Source organism: Tenrec ecaudatus, chromosome X (genome assembly GCF_050624435.1).
Source record: "Tenrec ecaudatus isolate mTenEca1 chromosome X, mTenEca1.hap1, whole genome shotgun sequence".
In the NCBI taxonomy this organism is placed as follows: Eukaryota; Metazoa; Chordata; class Mammalia; order Afrosoricida; family Tenrecidae; genus Tenrec; species Tenrec ecaudatus.
The window spans coordinates 111,099,206-111,119,458 of record NC_134548.1 but is presented as its reverse complement, the minus strand read 5'-3'; the positions used below and the strand labels follow the sequence as shown (position 1 = coordinate 111,119,458).

At 40.9% G+C, this 20,253-nt stretch overlaps 1 non-coding gene across 1 annotated transcript; it reads right to left on the bottom strand.

Moving 5' to 3' along the window:
• Positions 1 to 13,516: 13,516 nt before the first annotated feature.
• On the bottom strand, positions 13,517 to 13,680 carry LOC142435472 (U1 spliceosomal RNA). Its single transcript, XR_012781522.1, has one exon. It is a non-coding gene; the product is annotated as a U1 spliceosomal RNA (small nuclear RNA).
• Between the last annotated feature and the right edge of the window lie 6,573 nt (positions 13,681 to 20,253).

The following is a 20,253-nucleotide window of genomic DNA, read 5'->3' as shown; positions in this document are numbered from 1 at the left end:
TCTATTTCTAGGAAAGTGAGGGGTCCTCTTTTACAACCTAAAAGGCAAAACACCCTAAACATGAAAATATGTCTGGTAAAAAGAAATAGTGTTCCAGGCACCATCAGCTTTCTTCAGCACATTTGCTTATGCAACCTTTTTGTCTTCAGCGATCGTGTCAGGGAAGGTGAGCATCAAAGAGTGCCATGTTAGTAGAAAAAAAGGGTTCTTGTATTGAAGCACTGGAGTGGAGGCCCAATGTCCATCTGCTGCCATAATATTTTATAAATAAACATGTGTACATAGATCTATTCCCCAATCATTGTACATAAATGTATTTACATATATACATGCCTATATTTACACCTCTATAAATATCCTTTGCCTCCCAGTTATTTCCTCTATTTCATTTACTTTTCTCCTGTCCCACTATCATGTTTGGCCCTCATTGGGGTTTTGATAATTCCTCTTGGCTACATTACCCTTCATCAATGAGGTATGGATGGGATCAGGTAACAGGCATCAAAGACCACAAACAAACAAACAAAAATATTATCAATGAAAATGAGGGGGAGGACAGGGTGGAGACCCAAAGCCTATTAGTAGTAAATTGGACACCCCCTCTCAGAACAGCCACATGAAAGAGAAGAGCCAGTCTGGGTGCAGTATAAACACCGACGAAACACACAACTTTCCTATAATTCTTTAATGCTTCCTCTCTTTCCCGCCCCCCCTCCCACTACCATGACACCAATTCTATCTTAGAAATCTGGCTAGACCAGTACATGTATACTGGTATATATAAGAGCTCTAAACATAGAGAATCCAGAACAGATAAACCCCTCAGGACCAATAAGGGTAGCAGTGATACTAGGAGGGAAAGGTTGGGTGGGGGGTAAGGGATATTGATCACAATGATCGATGTGTGCCCCTCCTCCCAGGGTGAAAGACAGAGAAGTGGGTCAAATGAGACAGTGGTTGGTGTAAGACATGAAAAAAAATAATTTATAAATTATGGAGAGCACATGGGGAAAGGAGGATGGGGGGGGGGGGGAATGAAGAGCTGGTGCCAGGAACTCAAGTAGAAAGAAAACGTTTTGAAATAGATGATGACAGAAAGTAAAAGTAAATAGAGCAAAGAACTAGGAGACAAAAGACATGTATATAGGTCTAAATGTAGGCATGTACCTATATAAATATATCTATATATGACGATGGGGAAATCTATCTAGGTGCATATATTGATAGGTTTGTTATTAAGGTAGCAGATGGACATTGGGACTCTACTCAATTACTTCCTCAATGCAAGAAGACTTTGTTCTTTTAAACTGACATTCCATGACACTCACCTTCCCAACAGGATTGCTGAAGGCAAATGTGTGTATAAGCAAACATGGTGAAGAAAGCTGTTGGTGCCCGGCTATCAAAAGATGTAGTGTCTGGTGTCTTAAAGGCTTGAAGATAAACAATCAGTCATTTAGCTGAGAAGTAACAAAGCCCATATGGAAGAAGCACACCAGCCTGTGTGATCATGAGGTGTCAAAGGGATCAGGTATCAGGCATCAAAGAAAAATCATATTACTGTGAATGAGGAGGAGTGCAGTGTGGAGACCCAAAGCACATCTGTAGGCAACTGGACATACCCTTACAGAAGCATCATGGGGAGGAGAGAAGCCAGTCAGGGGACAGTCTAGCACCAACGAAACATACAATTTTTCTCTAGTTCTTTAATGCTTCCTCCCCCACTCCCCCACTATCATGATCCCAATTCTACTTTAAAATATGGCTAGACCAGAGGATGAACACTGGTACAGATAAGTACTGGAAACACAGGGAATCTAGGACAGATAAACCCCTCAGGACAGATAATGAGAGTAGTGATACCAGGAGGGGAAGGGGAAGGTGGGGGAGAAAGGGGAACCGATCACAAGGATCTACATATAACACTCCCCCAAGGGGGACAGACAACAAAAAAGTCAGTGAAGAGACATCAGTCAGTGTATGACATAAAAAATATATAATTTATAAACTATCAAGGGTTCATAAGGGAGAGAGGTTGGAGGAGGGAGAGGACAAAATGAGGAGCTGATACCAAGGGGTTAAGTACAAAAGAAAATGTTTTGAAAATGATGACGACAACATATGTACAAATGTGCTTGACACAATGAATGCATATACGGATTGTGATAAGAACTGTATGAGTCCCCAGTAAAATGATTAAAAATAAAACAAAAGAAAAGCAAGAAAATGCACATCAGATAACTACTGTACCAATTAGGTTCTATGTTTAATTGGCATCCCACGCATGAGGCAAAGAAACAACACAGTGTACCTTAAAAAACATAAACTGAAAAATGAACATGTTGCAGTAACAAAACAAAAAAGATGATGATAACATATGTACAGATGTATTTGATACTATGGATATATGTATGGATTGTGATGAGTTGTATGAGCACCCAATAAAATAAATTTTTTAATGGTGTGAGGAACTTCTCTTTGCGCCTTCAAACGCCTTAGCTAACTTATCCTACAACCCTGGACATTTATCTCGTCTAATATCTAAAAAATGTGTGTGTACTCCACCCCCACCCCCACCACCAAAGTCTTGCATTCCCAACTGTTCTGAGAGTTTTGCCATTTCGATTCGGTCAGTCATCTCTGCTGTATGACAGAGAAAGCAAGATGGGGCTGAAATCTAATGGGCCACATATCGTTGTGCCAGGAGTTCTGCGCTACCAGGACTCCTTGCAGAGAGTAAGAATTCCTCCTTCGACATGAGAAACCCTACAGTGGTAGAAAGGCGCTCTGGTGGTGCAATGGATAAGCATTTGGCTGATTGACTGAAAGGTCAGTGGTTCAAGTGCCCCAAGGAGAAAATAACTGATAACCTGGCAATATGCTCTTGTAAAGATTATAGCCTAGGAAACCCTCTGGGGCCGATTTACACTGCATATATAAATAGGGTCACTGTGAGTTGACATGAACTCAAGGGCACACCACTATCACAACATGACTCTAGATTGGAGGGGTGGGGAACAGAAAGGCCACGGACATGTAAGGCTTGTGAACTCATCAATGCCAGCTAACATCATATGCCTCACCAAAGAGAAGCAGTTCCAGCCACATTATTTTTTTTTAATAGTTCTGATAGGGGCTCATACAACTCATCAAAATCCATACATACTTTAATTGTGCAAAGCACATTTGTACATTCATTGCCCTCATCATTTCAAAACATCCAATCTTCACCCAAGCCCCTGGCATCACGTCCTCATTTCCCCCCTCTCTCCTCACTTCCCGCTCCCTCATGAACCCTTGATAATATGTAAATTATTTTGTCATATCTTGCGCTGTCTGACATCACCATTCACCCACTTTTCTGTTGTCTGTCCCCCAGGGAGGTCACATGTAGATCCTTGTATTTGGGTTCTCCTTTCCAACCCACCCTCCCTCTACGCTCCCAGTATCACCACTCACACCACTGATCCTGAAGGGATCATCGGCCCTGGATTCCCTGTGTTTCCAGTTCCTATCTGTCCCAGGGTACATCTTCTGGTCTAGCCAGGCTTGCAAGGGAGAATTCAGATTATGGTTGTGGGGGGGAGAAAGGGAGGAAGCAGTTAGGAACTAAAAGAAAGTTATATTTTTCATCATTGCTACATCATACATGACTGGTTCGTCTCCAGTGGCCTACAAATGGGCTTTGGGTCTCCACTCCGCACTCCCCCCCACTCATTCACTATGGTAAGATTATTTTGTTCTGATGATGCCTTATACCTGATCCCTTCCACACCTCATGATCGCACAGGCTGGTGTGCTTCTTCCATGTGGGCTTTGTTGCTTCTGAGCTAGATGGCTGTTTGTTTACCTTCAAGCCTTTAAGATTACAGACACTATATTTTTTTGATAGCCGGGCACCATTACCTTTCTTTGCCACATTTGCTTATGCACCCATTTGTCTTCAGCAATTGTATCATGGAGGTGAGCACACAATAATAAGATTTTTTTTTCTCTTTGATGCCTGATAACTGATCTCTTCAGCACCTTGTGGTCACACAGGCTGGTGTGCTTCTTCCATGTGGGCTTTGTTGCTTCTGAGACAAATGGCCGCTTGTTTACCTTCAAGCCTTTAAGACCCCAGACGCTATATCTTTTCATAGCTGGGCATCATCATTCTTCACCATATTTGGTTGTTCACCCTCTTTGTCTTCAGTGGTTGTGTCGGGAAGGTGAGCATCATAGAATGCCAATTTAATTTTTTTTAAAGTATTCTTGCATTGTAGGAGTACTTGAGTGGAGGCCCAATGTCCTTCGGTTACCTTAATACTATACCTATAAATATATGCACATAGAGCTATTTCCCTAACCCCCTGTATAAATATATTTGCATATGTACATGTCTTTATCTAAACTTCTATAAATGCCCTTTGCCTCCCAGCTCTTTCCTCTATTTCCTTTGACTTCCCTCCTGTCCCACTATCATGCTCAGTCCCCACTAGGGTTTTCGCAATTCCTCTTAGTTACATTATCCTTGATCATGCCCAACCAGGCCTCCCACTCCCTCCTCACCTCCAATTTGGATCACTTGTTTTACCCTTGTCCCTGGGTTTATTAACACCACTACCTATCACTCCCCCTCCCCCTCTGCATGTCCCTGCGGAACTGTTGGTCCCATTGTTTTCTCCTCCAATTGTTCATCCAGCCAATCTTATTTAGACAGACCTGTGGAGACAATAACATGCACAAAAACAAAACAGAGCAAAACCAAGCAACAATATACAACAAAATAACAAATGACCAAAAAAAAAACACAAGAAAAAAAGCTTGTAGCTAGTTCAAGGATCATTTGTTGTCCTTTAGTAGTGTTTTCCAGTCCAATCTGTTGGGGCATCACGCCGTGGCCCCAAAGTCCACTTTCAGCATTCCCTGGGGACCCCGCTGCTCCATTCCCTTGCTGTTCTGTTGCACCCCCTTAATGTTTTGCCTCGGTGTGGCGGGATCCTATCGGGTGAAATTCCCACAATGTGTCTCTGGTGTTGTCCTCTACAGGGCTATCGGTCAGTGAGGGGCGTCATGTCTCATATTGGGACCGGGAATATGGTCCTCTCTGTTGACAGGCTGCCTAATTGGGAACATCGACCTCACGGCCTGGTGGGCCATGATGTGCTCCACTCTCTCCTCCTCCCCCTTCATCTGCTCCTGTGTGTTACAATCAGATATGTCCCTCTTCTGGAGCTGTAGATTAAGTGTCGTCCTTTGAAATAAATTCTTCTGAGGGGAGGGGCAGGTGTCCACTTAGTGGTTGGTGTTGTAGCCAGTCCCCCAGACCTCTCCACTGGTTCCCTACTCCATGCCGGCATGTTGCATTCACATCTTGGAGCACCAGGTTTAAGTCTGGTCCCTCTTTCCCTGTGGAGACATTAACAATATCCTCCCCTTAGGTGGGTTAGTGCCCTGAGCCATCGCTACCCTTTTTCATTATTATTGTTTTTTTCCTTTCCCCACCTCCTTTTTAGTTGTCTACCATGTGTATCCCTGTATTTTATCTGGACCTTGCCATATTACCTGGTCCTCTCCCCAGGGATGTTTGTATACCGTAGCTTTTTTCCTATGCCCCTTCTGCATTTTTTTAAAAGCTTACATCAGCAGCCTTTGAATTCTTTCCATCTTTAAGTCACTGATATCTTGAGGTCTGTTTTCTCTTTTTTGCCCTATGGGTGAGGTTGTTCTGTGTGGTGGTCTCTTATTTATGCTTGATGAGTGTTGTTCTTCTGCCCATACTGTGTCGGCAAGGATCTTTTGTAGGGCTGGGTTTCTTTTACCATATTCTTTGAGTTTTTCCTTGTCTGGGAAGACTCTTATTTCTCCATCTATTTTGATCAATAATTTAGCTGAGTAGAGTGTTCTTGGGTTTGCATTGTTTTGGAATATGTTACTCCACTCTCTCCTCTTCTTCACAGTTTCTGCTGATAGGTCTGAGCGTGTTCTTATTTGGGAACCATCATATGTGATTGCTTGTTTTTCCCTAGCTGCTCTCATGATTTTCTCCTTTTCCTCAGAGTTGGACAATTTAACTATTATGTGCCTTGGTGACTTCTTCTTGGGATCCAGTCTAGCTGGTGGTATTTCAGCCTCCTGAATGGTTGCTTGGTTTTCATTCATTAAGCTGGGGAAGTTTTCCTCCAAGAATTCTCTCACTATTGTTGCAGATGACTTCTTTGTTGTGTCTTCCTCCTAATAATTCTAACGCTGTTCTGCTTCATAGCGTCAGACATAGCTCTTAGGTTTTCTTCAGCTTCTCTGATGATCTTATTAGATTTTTGTTCGCATTTGTTAAAGTCTGCTTGGCTGTCCTCCAAGTCACTGATGCAGTTCTCTGCTTCCTCCAGTCGATTCTAGGTTTTCATTACCTCCTCCCTAAGCTCCTGTATTTCCACTGAGGTAAGCCAAAAGCCTCCAGCCCTCAAAACCCCGTGGGTCTGTGCCTGCTTATCTTTATTATACTCCTCCTTCATTCCATCAGTGTTGAATTTCCCTCTAAGCAACTCTCCTGGGCTGAATTCTGCGGAGTCCCTTTGGTATGTGTTACTCCACTGCCATCTTCCTGGAAGTCTCTGTTTAAGATTTCTAATGTGTTTCAAGGACCTATATTGCACCAGGCATTTTCAATAGTTGATCAGGCAATGTTGTTTAAAATTCTGTCATTTAAATTTTTGTTCTTTAGCAGTAATTTATTTCTTACATTTATGTGAACAAAGGAGAAAATGTTATCTGTGCATATATATCTTTCTGAAAGAACTGAAGAAAAAGAAAATCCTCGAGTTTCAATGGTGAAGGATTCTATGGGGAAAATATTGAACGATCCAGGAAGCATCAAAGGAAGGTGGAAGGATACTAAGTTACTGGACCAATGATAATTGGTTGACATTCAACTATTTCAAGAGGGAGCATATGATGATCAAGAACCACTAGTTTTCTAAGAACTCTAAGCTGCACTGGAGGTATTAGCTAAGGTATAAACCATAGGAATTGCCAGAATATCAATGGAAAAGTTTCAACAAACTGATGCAGCACTGGAAGTATTCACAAGTTTATGCTAAGAAATTTTGAAAGAAAATTAACTGGCTAAGAATAGAAGAGATGCATATTTGTGCCCATTCCAGAGAAAAGAAACCCACAATTCTATGAAACAATATCATTACTATCCCATGCAAGTAAAAACTGGAAGATAACTCAACAATAGTTGCAGCATTACTTTGACGGGCAGAGAGCAGAAATTCAAACTGGACTTAGAAGCAGAAGTGTGATGTGGGATATTATTACCAATGAAGGATGGATCATAGCAGAAAGCAGGGACTATCAAAAAGATGTTTATTTGTGTTTTATTGTGTGAAGGCATTTGCTATGGGTAATAAGCTAAGGGTAACCTTGAGAAGAATGAGAAAATCTGAACAGTTTGTTGTGCTCTAGCAGAACTTGTACACAGAACAAGAGGTAGTCACTGAAACAGAACATGGGCAGAATATGCAGTAGCATGGTTTAAATTCAGAAAAGATTTGTGTCAAATCTGAGTCCTTTCATCATGCTCATTCAGTCTGTATATTGATAAAATGATATGAGAAAGTGGATTTTAGGAAGAAAAAGAACATTAGAATTGAAGGGAGGCTCATTAACAGCTTGTAATATATAGAAGACATAGCCTTGCTTGCTCTAAGCAAGAAGGAACTGAAGCACTTACTGATGAATATACTGTAGTCTTCAGCATGGATTGCAGCTAAATATAAATAAAACAAAAATCCTTACTAGTAGACTGACAACGCATCATGATAAATAAAGAAAAAAATTGAGGTTTTCAAGAATTTCATTTCATTGGGATCCACAGTCAATGCTCATGTAAGCAGCAGTTAAGAATTCCAAGGATGTGTTGCACTGTGCAAAGGTATTCCAAAAGATTGCTTCAAAGTGTTTAAGAGTTAAGGCATCAATTTAAGTACTATGGTGTGCCTAACCCAAGTGATGATATTTTGTTTTTTCCAAGTCATATTTTCAATCACCTCATATGCATATGAAAACTAGGAAATCAATAAATAAGGAAAACAACAGAAGAATGGATGTATTTTAATTATGATGGTGATGAAGAATATTGAAACGACTATTTGCAGATGATTTTATAAAGAGGGAAATCCAAATACTTAAACTCTGATATCAAAGCAGGTCTAAACAAATGGAAGAATATCCTGTGTTCATACTTAGGAAGACTTAATATTGTGAAAATGCCAATAATACCAAAAGCAATGTAAAAACACAAAGCAATCAGATCCAAATCACAACTTCATTCACTAAAGAAATTGAAAAATAAATTATAATCTTCATATGAATAGCTGTGAGGTCAAGGATAAGCAAAGAACTTTTCAAAAAGATGAAAAGAAGTGGGAGACCTTGCATATACTCTCTGATCTTTAAACAAACTACACAGTCTCAGTAGTTAAAACAGCCTGGGACTGGTGCAGTGATAGATATATAGACCAATGAAACAGGTTAGAAAACCCAGAAACTCATCCATCCACCAAAAGGCAACTGATTTTTTTACAAAGAACCCCAAAATATTACATTAAAAAGGGGCAACCTCTTCAAAAAATGGTGCTGGAAAAGTTGGATCTCCACTTGCAGAACAATGAAACAATACCCATATCTCAACATATCATGCACAAACATGAACAGAAGATGGATTAGAGATCTAACTGTAAACTCCCATAAATGAGAAAATTAGGACAAACTAACAGGCCATACATAGACTGCTAAATATAATAAAGGAAGCCCACATATTGGGAGACAGATTACATGACTGGGATCTATTAAAAATAATCATTTATGTACATTAAAAGAGTCAAATCATGGATTAGGGAAAAAGCATTAAAAATAAAACAACAGACAAGGGACTAATAACTATAATATATGAAATTCTGCAATACCTCAATATGAAGAAAACCAAATAATCCAATTACAAGGTGGTCAAATGACATGAATAGACAATCCACAAGTGATAACACAAATAATTGACAAACACACGAGGAAATGCTCTTAATTACTAACCACCTGGGAGATACAAATCAAAACAATGGTGAAATAGTACCTTATGCCCACAAAAATACTCCAGTGCCCACAAAGAGATAGGGCAGCAAATATTGGAGAGGGATTAGAAACATTAGAACTCTTTTTTAATCATTTTATTAGGTGCACATACAACTCTTATCATAATCCATACATATATCAATTGTGTCAAGCACATTTGTACATGTGTTGCCCTCATCATTCACAAACATTTGCTCTCCACTTAAGCCCCACCTGGCATTAGCTCATTTCCCCCCTCTCCCAGCGGCCTCCTCCCTCATGAACCCTTGATAATTTATAAATCATTATGTTGTCATATCTTACACTGTTCGATGTTTCCCGTCACCCACATTTCTGTTATCTGTCCCCCAGGGTGGAGGTTATATGGAGATCCCTGTAATTGGTCTCCCTTTCCACCCCACCCTCCCTCCACCCTCCCAGCATCGGCACTGCCGACACTGGTCCTGAAGGGACCATCTTTCCTAGTGGACATCCTCTGGTCTAACCAGATTTGTTAAGTAGAATTGGGATCATGATAGTGGGGGTGGGTGGGGGGAACGCAAGAAGCAATTAAGAACTAGAGGAAAGTTGTATATTTCATAGTTGCTACACTGAAGCCTGACTGGCTCACCTCCTCCCTATGACCCTTCCATAAGGGGATGTCCACTTGCCTACAGATGGACTTTGGGTTCCCACTCGACACTGTCCCTCATTCACAATGATTTGATTTTTTGATCCTTGATGCCTGATACCTGATCCCTTCAACAACTTGTAATTACACAGGCTAGTGTGCTTCTTCCGTGTGGGATTTGTTGCTTCTCAGCTAGATAGCTGTTTGTTTATCTTCAAGCCTTTAAGACAACAGACACTATATATTTTGATTGCCGGGCGCCATCAGCTTTCTTCATCACATTTGCTTATTCACCCGCATTGTCTTCAGCAATTGTGTCGGGAAGGTGAGCAACATGGAATGCCAGTTTAATAGAACAAAGTATACTTGCACTCAGTAAGTACTTTATTGGAGGCCCAATGTCCATCTTCTTCCTTACTACTGAACCTATACATATATGCATATATATCTATTTCCCCATCCTCATATATAAATATATTTACATATGTACATGCCTTTATTTAGACCTCTATAAATACCCATTGCCCCCCTAGTGCTTTCCTCTAGTTCCTTTTACTTTCCTCTTGCCCCACTTTTATGCTCAGTCTTCATTTGGGTTTCAATAATTCTTCCTGGTTACATTACTCTTGGTCACGTCCTATCAGGCCTCCTACACCCTCCTCACCACCGATTTGGATCACTTGTTGTTCTCTTGTCCCTGAGTTTGCTAACACCACTTGCTTTCCCCCTACTTCACCCTCTCATATGTCCCCCTGGAACTGTCAGTCCCATGTTTTCTCCTCCAGATTGTTCATTTAGACAGACCTGTGGAGATAATAACATGTACAAAAACAAGACAGACCAAAATCAAGCAACAAAAGAAAACAGAACAACAAGTCAATGACAAATAAAAACACAAGAAAGAAAACTTGTACTTAGTTCAAGCAATGTTTGTTGGCCTTTAGGAATGCTTTCCGGTCCAGTCTGATAGGCCACCAATCTCTGGCCCCAAAGTCTATTTCTGGTATTCCCTGGGGACTTCGTTGCCCTGTTCCCATTGCCATTCTGTAGCACATCCTTATAGTTTTGCCTCGATGTGGTGGGATCAGACAGGGCGCAAATCCCACGCTGTATCTCCAGTGTTGTCCCCTGTAGGATTATGGGTCAGTGAGGGATGTAGTTTCTCATAGTGGGACCACCCATATGATCTTCTCTGTGAATTGGCTGCTGTGGATGGGAATATCGTCCTAAAGCCTTGGTGGGCCAGGATATGCTCCACTTTCTCTTCCTCCCCATTCATTTGCTCACATGTGTTCTGATCAGACATGTCCTTCTCCCTGAGCTGCAGATTCAGTGCTGTCCTCTGAAATAAATTCTTCTGGGGGAGGGGCAGTTTTCCACGTAGTTGGGATTGGGGCTGGTCCCTCAGATCTCTCCACTGGTTCCCTACTCCATGCCGGCATGTTGCATTCACAACTTCGATTACTGGGTTCAAGTCTGGTCCCTCTTTCCCTATGGAGATATAAACAACACCCTCCCCATGGGAGGGTTAGTGACCTGAGTCACTTCTACCCATTTCTTTTTTTTTTCTTCCCCCCCCCCCTCTTTTTAGTTGGCTACCATGTGTATCCCTGGATTTGGTCTGGCCCCTCCCATACTACCTGGTCCTCACCCTACGAATGTTTTGTATAGAGTAGCTTTTTCCCTATGCCCCTTTTGCATTTTTTAAGCTAACCTCAATGACTCATGTTGTACTTGTACTTTTGTGCTTGGCTTACTTCGCTTAGCATGATTTCCTCCAGTTCTTCCCATGTGGCGCTGTGCTTCATACATTCATCACTACTTTTTAGCGATGTATAGTACTCCAATGTATGTATGTACCAGTTTTTTAATCCACTAGTCAATTGATGGAAATTTGGGATGTTTCCAACTCCTTGCAATTGTGAACTGTGCCGCGATGAACATTGGAGCACAGATATCTGACCGTGGTTTGTTTCTTGCTTTTTCTGGGTATATGCCCAGTAGGGGGATTACTGGGTCATATGGTAGCTCAATTTCCATTTGTTTTAGATATTGCCAGATCGATTTCCATGGTGGCTGTACATACTTAGCGGTCCACCAGCAGTGAATGAGAGTTCCTGTCTCCCCAAAGCCCTTCCAACTGTTGCTGATTTTTTATTTTTTTAATTGAGCTATCTTTGAGGATGTTAGGTGGTACCTCATGGTTATTTTAATTTACATTTTTCTTATGGATAAATATCAGGAACATTTTCTCATATTTTTATTGGCCATTCTGAATTCTGCCCCTGTGAAACTTGTGTTCAAATCCTTGACCACCTCCTCAGTGGGCAATTAGGCTTTTTGGAAGCTAGCAGACTATTGTAGATTTTAGTAATAAGCCCTTTGTCTGATGTTTCATTGCTAAAGATGTTTTCCCAAACTGCGAACTCTCTTATTAATCTCTTGGTGAATTCTTTCGATGCATACAGGTGTTTTATCTTCAGTATATCCCATTTGTCAATGTGTGCCTCTGCTGTGCTTGTGTCCTTCCCTATCTCTGATAGTCTATGCATTCCCTGAGCCAAAGTTCTCAAATTGGTCCCAATTCCCTCATTGATGGCACTAGTAGTTTGGGATTTTACTACAAGCTTTGTGATTCACCTTGATTTTATTCTTATGCATGGAGTGAGTTAAGGGTCTTGCTTGATTTTTCTGCATGTATATATCCATTTTTTTCCAGCACCACTTGTTAAAGAGGGCTCCTGCTTCCCACTGGATATTTGTGGGGCCCTTATCAAAGATCAGTTGGCTGTATGGTGATTATTTTATTTCTGGGTTTTCAGTTCTTTTCCATTGGTCTGAGTATCTATCACTATACCAATACCATGCGGTTTTGACCACTGTGACTGTGTAATATGTACTAAATTCAGGTGAAGCAAGCAATCCCACTATGTCCCTCTTCTTGAGAAGTTCCCTGCTAATTCTGGGCTTCCTCCTCCTCCATATAATGTTGGGAATCAGTTTTTCCATTTCTTTGAAGGATGAGGGTAATTGTATTGGGATTGCAATAAATTTATATAGTGCCTTGGGCAGAACTCCCAACTTTATTATATTGAGTCTTCCAATCCATAAGCATAGGGTATTCTTCCATTTTTTTGAGGTCATTCTTGGTTTCTTATAATAGTGTTCTGTAGTTTTCCTCATATGGATCTTTTGTTCTTTTAGTCAGGTATATCCCTAGATATTTCCATTTGTAATTGGCTATTGTGAAGGGTACCACCTTTTTGATCTCCTCTTCTGTGGTCTTATCCGATGTGTGTGGCAGTCCGATGGACTTATGTTTGTTGAGCTTGTATCCTGCCACTGGAGAACTCCTCTATTGCTTCCAGTACTTCCCTTGTGGAGATTTTTGGATTTTCCATAAATAAAATCCTATCACCTGCAAATAACGATAGTTTCACCTCTTACTTCCTCAGACGAATACTTTGATGTATTTTCATTGCCCTATGTTGTTAGCTAAAACCTCCAGTGTGATCTTAAATAAGAGTGGGGTCAAGGGGCATCCGTCTCTGGTCCCCTTTTTCAGTGGGATTGTTATTCTTTTCTCCACTGACTACCACATTGGCTGTTGGTTTTTCATGTATAGCTTGTATTGTCTGAAGAATTTTTCCTTCTATTCCTATCTTCTCACGTATTTTACGTGTTGGATATTGTCGAATACTTTTTCTGTATCTCTGTTTATTATCATGTGGTTCTTACAATTTTTATTTTTCTTCTTTCTTTTTGGTTGTTATAGATTTTCTTTTTTGTCCCCAGGGGACAGCGCAAATGCAGTCCCCCACTACCACAAATTATGCTGTCCAGTTTTCCACATTTGGGGAAATCGCAGGGGTCAGCACACCCGGAGTGCAATGGATAAGCCTTGCCCTGGGAAAACCACCTTCGTGATCATGGTATCTCCCCTGCCAGGTAAGTATAAGGGTCTTACAGATTTTCATGTCAATGTGGCAAATGATGCTAATGGGCTTTCATATGCTGAACCATCCTTGCAGCCTTGGTATGAATCCCACTTGGTCATGGTGAATTATTTGTTTTATATACTTTTGTATTATGTTCGCCAGTATTTTGTTAAGGACTTTTGCATCAATGTTCATCAGACATATTGTTCTGTAGTTCTCAATTCTTGTGGGGTACTTGTCTGGTTTGGGTAGCAGAGTAATAACAGCTTCATAGAAGGCATTTGGGAGTTTGCCATCTTTTTTCTATGTTCTGGAAGTTTGAGTAGGATTAGTGTTAGTTCTTCGGTAAATGATTAGTAGAATTCTCCAGTGAAGTCATGTGTTCCAGGGGATCATTTGGGGTAATCTTTTGATAACCTTGTCTATTTCTTCTATTGTTATGGGTCTGTTGAGATTCTTGACATACTATGGGTATAGTCTAGAGAGGGATTATTTTTCCAAGAACTTGTCCATGTCTTCCACGTTGTTGAATTCATTGGAGTACAATACATTGCAGTACTGGGCAATTATCCTTTTGATTTCATTAGGGTCTGTTGTAATGTCTCTTCTTTCATCCCTCATTTTTGTTATTGAAATTTGTTCCCTCCTTTCTTTGGTTAGGTTTGACAGCGGTTTGTTGATTCTGTTTATCCTTTCAAAGAAACAACCTATAGCAACATTGATTTTTCCATAGTTTTCTTATTTTCCCTTTCCTAAATTTCAGTGCTGATTTTTATCATTTCTTTTCTTTTGCTATTAGGATTGTCCTGCTGACTCTGCTCAAGTTGTAAATTTTGTGCCAGCATATCAAACATGAGTCTCTCTTCCTATTTCAGTTGTTCATGTATTACTATGAAACTTCCTTGGAAAACTGCCTTTGATATGTCCCATAAGTATCGGTATGTTGTGTTCTCATTCTTGTTGGTTTCTAGAAATTTCCTAATTTCATCTCTGATCTGTGCCATTATGTACTCCTTTTGAAATAGTTATTCATCCTCCAAATGTTTACTCTTGTATTTGTCGTCTTCCTTTTTTTGATCTCCAGCCTTATGGAACAGTGGTATGATAAAGGACTGTATGATATCAATGTGCTTAAATTTATGTATACTTGCCTTATGTCTCAGCATGTGGTCTATCTTAGAATATGTGTTATGTAGGCTTTAAAATATTGTGAATTTTTTGTATTTGGATGAAAAGCTCTGTAAATATCTGTCAGGTCAAATTGTCTAATTGTAGTGTTTATATCTCTAGCCTCCTTGTTGAATTTCTGTCCCTGTGATCTATCTCAGAGAGCGGTGTATTGAAGTCATCCACTATAATTGTTGAGGTTGTGATTTCTTTTTTCGTTTGTTGGAGTGTTTGAACCTCTTATTCGGAGTGTCTCTTATTCGGAGAATATATGTTTACAATGCTTGTTGTTCTTTGTCTACCAATGCCTGTGGTTCTTTGTCTACAGTATATAGTGTCACTCCTTATCTCTTTTTATGGTTTACATTCTGAGGTTGATTTTATCAGAGATTAGGACTACAATCCCTGCTTTATTTGAATTGCTATTTGCATGGTATGCCTTTCTCCAGCCGTTGACTCTAGCCTATTTTTGTCTGTAGCATTGAGATGTGTCTCCTGTAGGCAGCAGATTGATGGTTTTTATTTTTAAGTCAGTCTTCCAAACTCAGTATTCTTTTTTTTCAGAATTTATTTTTTAATCATTTTATTGGGGGCTCATAAAACTCTTATCACACTCCAAACATACATCAACTGTAAAAAGCAAATTTGTGCGTTCATTACCTTCATCATTATCAAAACATTTGCTATCCACTTAAGCCCCTGGCATTTGGGTTTCAGTAATTCCTCTCAGTTACATTACGATTGGTCATGCCCTACTGGGTCTCTTACACCCTCCACACCACCAATTTGGATCATTTGTTGTTCCCTTATCCCAGGGTTTGTTAACATCAATTCCTTTCCCCTACCACCCATTCTCCCATGTCCCCCTGGAACTGCCTTTGCCATTGTTTTCTCCTCTAGATTGTTCATCCAGCCTATCTTATTTAGACAGATCTGTGGAGATAATAAACATACACAAAAACAATACAGAGAAAAACCAAGCAATAAAAAGCCAATGATAAAATATCAGAACAATAAAAAAAAAACCACAAGAAAACTACAACAACAAAAAGCTTGGAGTTAGTCCAAGGACTGCTTGTTGGCCTTTAGGCGTGTTTTCCGGTCCTGTCTTATGAGGTACCCAGCCCAGGTCCCAAAGTCAATTTTTGTATCCCTGGGAGACTTCTTTGCACTGTTCCCCTTGCTGTTCTGTTTCTCGTGCTTAGTTTTTTGACTCGGTGTCGTGGGTGAGATCAGGTGCAGTGGTGTCCCCTCTAGGGCTATGGGTGGATGAGGGATATTGTGTCTCATAGTGGGGCTGGCCATCTGGTCTTCCCTGTGCATTGGCTGCCCTAAGTTGTAATAACATCCCAAAGACTTGATGGGCCAAGATGAGCTCCATTCTCTTCCTCCCACTTCATTTGCTCCCATGTGCTCTGAGCAGCCCCTCAGAACTCTCCACTAGTTCCCTACTCCATGCTGGTATATTGCAATCACATCATGGAGCACCAAGTTGAAGTCTGGTCTCTCATTCTATGTGCAGATATAAACAATCCAATTCCTTCGGGTGGGTTAATGCCCTGTTCCCCTACTACCCATTTTCCCCCTCCCATCCCTCATTTTTATTTGGCTATCCAATGTATCCCTGGATTTGGTCTGGCCCCTGCCATACTGTCTGGTCCTGCTTGTAGACAGCAGCTTTTCCCCTATGCTCCTTTTAAATTTCTTTAAGCTTACCTCAGTGGACTCATGTTGTATTTGCCCTTTTGTGCTTTGCTTACTTCGATACACTCTGCAGTCAGTTTTATCCGAGATTAGGATCGCAATACCTGCTTCTTTTGAATTGCTGTTTGCTTGGTATATCTTTCTACATTCTCATCCTATTTTTGTCTGTAACCTTGAGCTTTGTCAACTGTAAATATATTAATTCATAAAAATAAATGTATTGGCATAGGTACATATACTTATATGGCAATACACTGAGGAAGTGGCCTCTTCTCAAGCCCTCCCTTAACGCACAAACACTTTGTTCTAACAATCTAGCCTTCTGTGATGCTCACCCTCCTGGCATGATTGCTGAAGACAAAATGGGTGCACAAGCAAATGTGGTGAAGAAAGCTGATGGTCTCCAGTTATCAAAAGATATAGTGTCTGGGATCTTAAAGCCTTGAAGTTAAACAAGCAGCCATCTAACAGAGAGAAAACAAACCCACATGGAAGAAACACACCTGTGTGATCATGAAGTGTCGACGGGATCTGGTAAGCGACATCAGCAACGTGCCCCCCCAATGCCCACTATCATGATCCCAATTCTACCTTACAAATCTGGCTAGACCAGAGGATGTACACTGGTACAGATAGGAACTGTAAACACAGAGAATCCAGGAAGGATAATCAGTACCAGTGGTGAGCGTGGTGTTACCAGGAGGGTGGGGGGAGGGTGTGGTAGAAAGGAGGAACTGATTACAGGGATCTACATATAACCTCCTCTTTGGGTGACAGACAACAGAAAAGTGGGTGAAGGGAGATGTCGGATAGTGTAAGTTATGACAAAATAATAATTTATAAATTATCAAGGGTTCATGAGAGAGGGAGGAACGGGGAGGGAGAGGAAAAATGATGAGCTGATGCCAGGGGCTTATGTGGAGAGCAAATGTTTTGAGAATCATGAGGGTAGCGAATGTACAAATGTGCTTCATACAATTGACATATGTATGGATTGTGATAAGAGTTGTAAGAGCCCCCAATAAAATGATTTTAAAAAGAGAGAGACATAAGAAGGCCCAAAACAAAACAAAAAAAACATTGTTGAGGATGAGGGGCATCAAGAGCAGAGATCACAAACCCATCTGTTGATAGTGGGACATCCCCTCACAGAAGGTCACAAAGAAGGGATAAGGCAACCATGGTGCAGTATAACATCAATGAAATATACAATATTCCTCTGTTTCTTTGAGGTTTCCTTACCCCCCACTATCATAAACCCAGTCCTGCCTTTCAATACAAGCAAGGCCAGAGCATGTGCACAGGTACAGAAAAGATCTCACAACACACGGGATCCAGGTCAGAAAAACCCCTCAGGTAGAGAAATTGGAGTAGCCATACCAGGAGTGAAGGGTGAAGGTGGGGAGAGGTGTGGGGGTGAAACTGTGGGGGAAGGGACACAGCGGCTGGTGTAAGATATAAAATAACAACAATTGATCATTTATCAAGGAATAATGGTGGGGGAGGGTGGGTAAAAAGAGGATCTGATAACAAGGGCTCAAAGAGAATATAAATATTTAGAAAATAATGATGGAAATATATGTACAAAAATGCTTAACACAATTGATGTATGGATTGCTCTCAGAGCTGAAAGAGCCCCCAATAAAAAAAATTTTAAAGACAGATTCCACACACCCCCATCATCATCACATAGGATGATTATATGACTCCCCTCCCTGCAAATAAAAATAGTGGACAAAGACAAAGATGGAATAGCAAATTGTTAACTGTCCTAACACATTGCTTTCCTTTTGATGTTTTTCACACATTTTGATCCTGGCAGCAACCTGATAATCTTCACTTGCCCAGTACTTATGTAGGTAGTTGGTGACCAGAAAGGTGTCACTTTCCCCTAAATCCTCATACCTTCCTAGTGACAGGATGTATGGCCAGCCCCTGTTCCCATACACCCACCTGCTATTGACACACACACCCATGTTGCCCCTGCTATACTTGAGTGTGGATGAACACATTTCTGGATCTGGCACCAGGTATGTGCCACTGCCATGTTTAGAGGCATGCACATTAAACCTTCTAGGACCAGCAGAACAGGCAGTGCTGATCAGTCACCCTACCTCCAGCTACACTGTGAACTAGCAGGAACACGTTCTGGGGCATATACCCCCACTGCCTTCTGAACAGCAACAACATCCAGTGAATAGGAACAACACGTACACATACTTGTAGCCTCCCTGGCCAGCAGGAGCACCACCCAGGTGCCTGACCCCTCCTCCTCCAGTTTTCTTCTTCCCCCACCCTTATTTGTGTGTTTTTCCCTGTTTCCTTTATTCTTCCCCTTACCTTTCTTTACTATTTTAATTGTTCTTTTTCCTTTCCCCTCTTTTCATTATTTTCTTTACTATTTTCTTTACTTCTGTTCCTAGTCTGTTTTTCCTTTTTTGTAACATTGTCTCATTTCAATACTGTTTTGTAAACATTACTTTTCAATCTCATTATTCACTGCAAACCCTAACGTTTAACTCAAACTATAATATCATTTAAAACAACTATCAGTTACAGGGGCAACACACTACATTCTTATGTCAGCATCGTATTCCTGATAAGTATTTCCTTCATCGGTGTACTCACCCCGGGTAGAGTTGAAGAGAGCAGGAGTTGATGTCTTCTTGGTTCCTAGCTCTCTGAAAAATCAGCGTCTTTACCCGGCTTTATGTAGGCAGTTTACCCGGCTCCTTGATGTCATTCTGGAAATTCCGCGGTGTTCAGCCAAGTCTTATCAGGGTCCCCTAGTCTTTCTGGGGTGGCTCTTCAGACCATATGTTGCTTCTTGGCAGTGGCTCAACATTTAAGTTGGGCCTAAATATTATCTTTTCATTTCTTTTCCAAAATGGGGTTTCTTGTGTTTATATCTTTCAAGGTAGTTCAACATCTTGCAAGTTAGTTCTATAATGTTCTCATCATAACTGTATATTAGTTTCATGCTCTCGGGTGCTCCTGTAAGGAAACCCTGTTTTATGCCTTTGTTGGCAGGGTTCGATGTAGGTGTTTGTATGGTGTTATCTTACATCATTTTAAGCAATGCCAATTTCCTTAACACCTGCACCCCTTCTTTGGGAAGATACCACCTTAATTTCTTGGTATACGGTGACACAACTACATAGCGCTCTACAATCCAGTAGGCCAGGCTCACCCAGGACCATAGTGAACGCACATGCTGCGAGTGACTTTCATAATACCACCTCAGAGTGTCTTGTACTCCATGATTCCCATACTTCTCTCCCAGAAAGCAGCATCATGCTCGCTCCTATATCCCAAAGGATAACCAGGCAATCTATGTCTGTTTTTCCTTTGAGTTAAGTCCTGTCTCATATTAACATAATCTTGTCTGGTGTACTCTGAGACTCCTATTAGCCTTTCCTCCCATCTGGTTGGATTTCCCCAACAGTACAGGTTTTTTCGTCACCTTTGCCACCGTGCTTTGGTTGCTTTCCTTGGTTTTCACAGGGGTGGTGTCTTTAAATGGATTGTTATCACTGAGGTTTAACTTTTGCAAATGTTGTGTGACTAAGATCTTTCCTTTTAGTAAGTTATCGTGTAATTGGTCACAAGCCTGTAATAATATGGATAGGACTTCTTTAAGTTCAGCCCTGTCAATAACTGGTTTTACATTTCTAGGGATTCTTAAGTCTACCTCCAAGTTTCTGGGTTTGGAAGCCTTCT